The sequence below is a fragment of the Trachypithecus francoisi genome, unplaced genomic scaffold, assembly GCF_009764315.1.
Source record: "Trachypithecus francoisi isolate TF-2019V2 unplaced genomic scaffold, Tfra_2.0 Lachesis_group11, whole genome shotgun sequence".
NCBI classification, from domain to species: domain Eukaryota; kingdom Metazoa; phylum Chordata; class Mammalia; order Primates; family Cercopithecidae; genus Trachypithecus; species Trachypithecus francoisi.
In genome coordinates, this window is record NW_022681456.1 from 105732711 (window position 1) to 105740271 (window position 7561).

A 7561-nucleotide genomic window follows, 5' to 3' on the forward strand; every position below is an offset into this window, starting at 1 on the left:
TTTTCTTTTTTCCTTAATACCAATAGCCTAACTATATACCTTAGAAGAACTTCCGGTTCTTAGTATGAAACAACTAGATAAGTTATAAGTAAACAAATTTGCTGCCCAAGACCATGGTGCTTGGTAAATATTAATAATTAGGGCCCAAGAACATTGCCAATTATATATAAGTGAGTTAATTTTTTAAAAAATTTACTGATATTCACCTAGCTTTCTTGTTTCTGATCTTTCCTAAAATACGGTCTGAATTTAATTCATATTACTTCAGTTCAACAAACAATTATTGAGGGCCTAGGCAGTATGCCCTCCCTTAACCATTAAAAAGGAAGAAAGAAGAAAAAAAATAGTGATTTCTTCTTCAATGGATTCGTAGTCGATATAGTTGGATGCCCTCTCCAAATCTCTTGTTGGGATGTAATCCCCAGTGTTGAAGGTGGGGCCCGTTGGGAGGTGACTGGATGATGGGGGGCAGATTTCTCACCAGTGGTTTAGCACCATCCTGTTGGTGCTGTCCTCACAAGAGTGAGTGAGTGATCATGAGATCTGGTTGTTTAAAAATGTGTGGCACCCTCCCACCTCTCTCTTGCTCCTGCACTCGCCATATGATATGCCTGCTCCTGCTTCCCTTTCTGCTGTGAGCAGAAGCTCCCTGAGGCCTCCCTGGAAGCTGAGCAGATACTGGCACCATGCTTCCTGCACAGCTTGCAGAACAGTGAGTCAATTAGACCTCTTCTCCTTACAAATTACCCAGCCTCCAGTATTTCTTTATAGTAATAATAGAACGAACTGACACAGAAAATAGTCCAGGAAGAAGACATATGTATAGACAACATAGAGTACAAGGGCAATAATAGAAGCAAGAACAGGTGAAAATCACATAGAGGCGAGAGAAATTCACTCTATTAGAGTTCTGTGTGTTAAGAAATGACATTACAGAAGAAGGAGCCGTCCAAGATGGTTTTAAAACATTGAATAGAAACTTTCCAGCCAAGAGAAACAGGATGGGCAAAAGCCAGAGCTTACAATGGGTTAAGGGAACTACATGTGGTTCAATGCTGCTGGAGCTTTAATCACAAGGGGAAGCCTGAAGAGAGAGGAAGCCACAGGGAAGTCTTAAGTCAGGTCACGAAGGGCATGCTATGTGGTTTGTCAAGGAATTTGTGTTTTAGGAATATAACCTTCAAGATGTTGTGGAATTTAGATCACTAGCTGTACAGTCAGTGTTAGGATTGGCTTGACTGACAGTAACTCACTGCTTTAAAAAGCTAGTCCAGAGATCCAGTTCACCATCATATGAGAGACTCAGTCCCTTCCTATATTGTTGCTTGCCATGTCAGTCCCAATCTAATGTCTAGGAGGGCAGTATCCACAGTCCATGCAGCAAGCTTAAGCAGGGACAGAGCAAAAGAGGGCAAAGTGTGCCTGCCAATGGTCTTTCCGAGAAGATCTTCAGAAAGTGCCGCATGACTTTTCAACCTACCTTCCATTGGCCAGCACTTGGTCACATGGTCACACCCAAAGGCAAGGTAAACTGGGAGGAGAAAAAATGAAAGTGGAGGACAACTGGCACTTTTTGCTACTAAGAAATAAGACATTGGGGCCGGGCGCGGTGGCTCAAGCCTGTAATCCCAGCACTTTGGGAGGCCGAGACGGGCGGATCACGAGGTCAGGAGATCGAGACCATCCTGGCTAATACGGTGAAACCCTGTCTCTACTTAAAAATACAAGAAACTAGCCGGGCGATGAGGCGGGCGCCTGTAGTCCCAGCTACTCGGGAGGCTGAGGCAGGAGAATGGCGTAAACCCGGGAGGCGGAGCTTGCAGTGAGCTGAGATCCGGCCACTGCACTCCAGCCTGGGTGGCAGAGGAAGACTCCGTCTCAAAAAAAAAAAAAAAAAAAGAAATAAGACATTGGAAGCAAGGGAGACCAATAAAAAGACTACTGCAATATTTCAGAGGGAGATAACAAGGGCTGCATGAAGGCAGCGTTGGTGAGAATGGAAAGGGAAGCAGGATCTGGGAGCTGTTTAGGCAGCAGAGTGGTTCAGAGTTGGTGATCTAGTGGATGGGGTGATGGTTTTCGGTTTTTAGCTTGAGTAGCTGAGTAGGTAGAGGTATCACCATGGGGAATTTTCATCATAAAACAAATGGAAGGGAAAAAAAATATTAAAACAAGAAAAAAAATCAAAATAGTACTTTTACTGTATAAAGTCTACTGCCTTTGACACTACCCTTCCCCTAGTGCTTTACCTCCAAAGGTTTAGACAACCCTTACAAGTAGAAAGGGAGACACCAACATCCAAATGACATAGAACACTGGGCCTTTTCCTTCTCCTCAAGACAGTGAGATGGGAAAACTGAATTCCAGACCTAATTGTCACCAGTGGGACCAATGACTGAGTGCAAGTGAGTTCATCCTCTGTGACTCAGTTTCTTCATCTGTAAAATATGAAAGTTGAACTAGCTAATGTTTGTGATCTCATTCAGCTATAGAATTCTTGGATTCACTAATCATACAAATCACCCATGCTAATCAACATCACAAAAAAAATGAACAACCTTGTGTCACCCCAGCCATGCATAACTCACCAATGAAAAAAGATAATTGAGGCAATAACTTAAAGGTCAGGTAAAACACAGTTTCCTAATTAGACATCACATCTTTTCAGCTGGCTGTTGGAAACCTAGTTTACTGTGGTCTGTTGGTATTAAACTTTGGCAAATTTACAAAGTTTTTTTATTAAAGTGAAGAGGGTTTTGCCAATTGCATTTCAAAATTACTTTAAAAGGTTTTACCTAGGGGGAAAAGGATTACTTTTCCTATTATGTACATAAGCCTACATGTGGTTGCTGAAAATATCTCCCTTGAGTTAAGAAGTTTTTTCCTTTTGGTTGGTCAAGTACATAATGTTCCATCTACTACAAAGGATTAAAATGACCTGTTTCATCACAGAGTAAGGTAATCGCAGCAGCATGTGATTTTTGGCACAAAGAACACTTTGTAATTGCTAATTTCCTACATCTAAATTCAGCTGAAGGTTGTAGCCCAAGTCCATAGTATTTCACAAGTCTTAACAAGCAGAACCCAAGGATGCTGCCAGGTTTTTTAGACTGCCAATGAAACTGGAATAGCAGAGAATTTGCTGAGGGTGAGCCTTTATGAAAGAATGTTCAAATTCAAGACCCTGAATGTCTCACAGACACATGAAAGAATCCATGGGACGCAACTGTCAGACTCAGGTGTTTATTTTGGCCCCAGACTCTCTTCTCATCTCCTCTGTGCTTTCTGCCAACTGGCAGCGGTCCTCAAGGTCAGACCCTTTATTAAAAAATCAGCAACTTAAATAAAAACCAGTAATGCTTTCAGCAAGTATAATCCGTTTTACTTGAGAGGTGTTTCAACTAGTATTTCTTTTGATACAAAGAAAGTTCAAAAATATGATATAAATATATAAAATATTTTAGAACTCACATCTAGGGCCAAATTTGTATTTTTCAGCCAAAGAAAAATATTCCTTACTGAATAGGCATTAGACCCCACTCTATGATGAAAATATACATTTTCCAGGTGGCTAAAAGAAAACAAATGCAAATAATACCATCATGATATAATCGACTTTGAAGCTACAATTTTATGTTCCTTAAGTCTCCAAATAAGTTTTAACCCTGTTAGTTGTATTTTAAAGGGAATCATTCTTTGCAGATGTCAAACCAGATGTTAAAATGCGTTTCTTTACTATTTGGCAAAGCATTACAGTAGTCACGTTTGCAAGGTGGGAGACTTGGAGTTCTGGAGTTCTGGAGTAGAGCTGGCAAACCGGATTCTGCATACCTGATTAGGTCTATAAAATGTCCTCAAGCATATAAAATCTGTGCATTAGAAGTCAATTCTTGAAAGTCAAAATATCACATGGGATTTTTGCTGACCAAAAACTAAAGGTGTGTGTAGGAGCTGATGTGCCATAGCTTGAAGAGAACAGGTTCAGTGGTTACACTGAGCAGTGCTCAAGGCCAAGCTTGTCCCTTCTTAGTAAAACAACCTTGGGTCAACCAGTTAGCCTACCTCACAGTTAATTTTTGATTGTTTCAATTGTATTTTAAGTGAGAAAAATCATAAATACATTGTATACATCATATATATTAATCACATATATTATTGATATATATAAATTGGCAGCTCAATTCCTCACATTGCTCAGGTCTAAATCCCTGGAATCATCTTGTCTTCTCTTTTCCTCTTACACTTCATATCTAAGCTGCTGGAAAATTCTACCAGCCTTGCTTTCAGACTATTTCCAGAGTCCGAACACATCCCATCACTTCCATCGACACATTCTGGAGATTGGTGCCATAGGCTCTCCCTCGATGATGGAAGCAGTCTCATCTTCTCTGGTCTCTCTGCTTCTTATTCTCTTAATTTCAACACAGAAGCCAAAGTAGTCCTTTAAAGACACAAGCCAGATCGTGACACTCGTTGGCTCAAGGTTCCCTGGCTTGTGATTTTCTTTCTCTCTCAGAGGAAAGCCAAAGTCCTCCCGCTGTACTGATAAGACCCTGAGGCTCTGGCCTCTCCATCGCTTCTCACTCATCTCTTATCACTGTCTAAGCCCGTCCCCATCACTCTCTTTGCTCCCTCTCCCAGCCTTGCTAGGCTCTTTGCCAGGTCCTATCTCAGATCTCTGCACTTGTGGCTCCTTCTACCAGCAGAGGCTGGTGCATTAACCCAGGTACAAGATTACAAGGACAAAATATTAGAATTCAATCACTGAGATTCAAAAAGATACGGGGAAATTCAAGGCACATTTAAGAATGAGATATGATATCTCAAAGAGGAGCAAGGGGACTAAAAAGGGTAAAAATAAAATCTGTGTTCCTATATTGGCTAAAGATAGTTTTGGCTGGGTGTGGTTGCCTGGGAGGCAGAAGGAATGAGGATTGCTTGAGCTCAGCAGTTCAAGACCCACCTGGGCAACATAGTGAGACCTTGGCTCTACTAAAATTTTTTAAAAAAATTATCCAGGCATAGTGGCATGAACCTGTAGTCTCAGCTACTCAGAAGGCTGAGGCAGGAGGATCATTTGAGCCCCGGAGGTAGTAAGCCATGATCATGCCACTGCACTCCAGCCTGGACAACATAGTGAGACCTACTCTCTAATAAATAAATAAATAGGCTGGGTGGGTGGCTCAAGCCTGTAATCCCAGCATTTTGGGAGGTCCAGATGGGCGGATCATGAGGTCAGGAGATCGAGACCATCCTGGCTAACCCGGTGAAACCCCGTCTCTACTAAAAAATACAAAAAAACTAGCCGAGCGATGTGGCGAGCGCCTGTAGTCCCAGCTACTCGGGAGGCTGAGGCAGGAGAATGGCGTGAACCCGGGAGGTGGAGCTTGCAGTGAGCTGAGATCTGGCCACTGCACTCCAGCCTGGGCAACAGAGCAAGACTCCGTCTCAATAAATAAATAATAAATAAATAAATAAATAAATAAATAAAACTGTTTAAATAACTTATTATATATTATGTGACAAAGGTTTTCCGGTATAGGTTTGGTGCACATTTCAAAGTTAGCATTGCAAACTATCTCCTAATTCTAAAATTCTGTAATTAACGGATACTATAAAAATGATTATGTAAATCAAATATAGATGATTTTTCACATAACTCTGCTTATAGAATATTGACAGTCTTATTTAAATACAAAATTTAGGTTGTCATATTTTTTTAAAAAAATTTTCTAGATGTGTGGTTTCATGAGAAGCCCTCTGCAACTTCCAGAAACTTATTCCGAGCCCATGAAGTTTTAATGTTTCTGCACTTTGAGGTCTCCTATTGAATATTCCACTTTTCTCATGATCTAAATGTTTTGTTTGGTTCTTTATAGGCTTCTGAGCAAGATCACCATTTGGAGACAGACTTATCTAAAGTGAGTTATAACTTTGTGTGCAATTTACTGATTAACAGGTATGAAAAATAATAGCTGATTTAATTTAATTATTACATCATAGGATGATAAGCTTGGAAGTCAGCTTTTCATAATATCCCCTGTCACGACTGTGCTCTGTTGACACAGATACATAGACAGGGTTATTTGTGGCTGTAGAATATGTGAAGCAGACAGTACTTGGAGGTGAAGGGAAGAAACCACACCAAGATCTTGCCTGGAATTCTTCTTTTGTTCACTCTGGCATCCTAGTTAGATCTTGAAAATTCAGATGGGTTACCATATAGTCTTCCTCTTCCTCAGTGAAGAAAGATTTCAGACCTGTTGGCTGTGGGACCGATGAGACCAGGCTTTGATAGAAGTAGAGGAATAAAGGAAGTCAGGTGTAAATAAAAGTAAATATAACCAAGTCCTGCATAATGATCTTTCGATCAATGACGCACTTCGAATATGACAGTGGTCCCATAACATTATATTACATTTTGACTGTAGTCTTTCTATGTTTAGATACACAAATACTTAGATTGTGTTACAGTTGCCTGCAGTATTCAGCACAGTAACATGCTATACAGGTTTGTAGCCTGGGGCAATAGGCTATCCCATATAGACTAGCTGTGTGGTAGGCCATACCGTCTAGGTTTGCATAACTACACTTGTGATGTTTGCACAACCAAAATCACCCAATGATGCATCTCTCAGAACTAGAACATATACCCATCATTAAGCAACACACAAGTGTGTATTTTCTAACCTAGATTTAACTCTTCATAATATCAATTATTTTTGTCAGTTTTATGTCAGAATTGGATACCTATGATAATGAAGTTTAATCAAAAGAGTAATGTATTTGACACATAAGGGCTTCATTATTAAATTCCGTGATTTAGGGGTGCTCAACTTCTTGTCTCAGAATCACTTTTCCTAATCCTAATAGGTTCAAAGAGTCAGAGCAACAACATAACTATGATAACATTACCAATCTTGACAGCTGACTTGCCAACTACATTACCTTGTTGCTCCTCATATTTTATCAGCAAAAGAGATGCCTCCACTGAAAATGAATCCAGATGTTTTAAACACAGCTGCTTTGGAGATAAAACAATAGTAGTTCCTATTTGACAAAGCACTGCCCAGGGCCTTTAGTTTATCCCTAGTACATAACCCTGGCCATGTGACCATTTCTCAGCAGCACAGTCAGCATTGGCTCATAATAACAGGTATGCAGTCCATTGTGATGTCTTATGTACACTGCTACAGAATGCTTCCAGGAAATATATGCTTTATCTGCCTTTTCCTCCTCTCTTTTGATTGGAGAGATTGCTGTTCAGAATAGAAAGCTTCTCTACTAACTTAAATTAGTTCCAAGTAGGTTAAAAAGCTTACTGTTCATGGGGGATTATATGCCATGTCCTTAAATACATGGTTTTACTTGTTCTCATAACAACTCGGTGAGGGAAGTATCCATTTCTCCATTTTGAAAAAGAAGAAATAGATCTCAGAGAGGTTAAATAGCTTACCAAAGTCTCATAGGTTTAAGAGATTGCTCTCGATTCAATTTCAGATTTGTCTGATTTCAAAGTCCAGGCTTTTCCCACCCAGGTTCAAAGAAGGAAAAGTCATGA

At 40.2% G+C, this 7561-nt stretch overlaps 1 long non-coding RNA gene across 1 annotated transcript; it reads right to left on the bottom strand.

Annotated features, from left to right (window-relative positions):
* Positions 1 to 5962: 5962 nt before the first annotated feature.
* Positions 5963 to 7102, bottom strand: LOC117090378. The gene is made up of 2 exons (XR_004439983.1): positions 6949 to 7102; positions 5963 to 6289 (listed from the first exon to the last, which is right to left on the bottom strand). It is a non-coding gene; the product is annotated as an uncharacterized LOC117090378 (long non-coding RNA).
* Between the last annotated feature and the right edge of the window lie 459 nt (positions 7103 to 7561).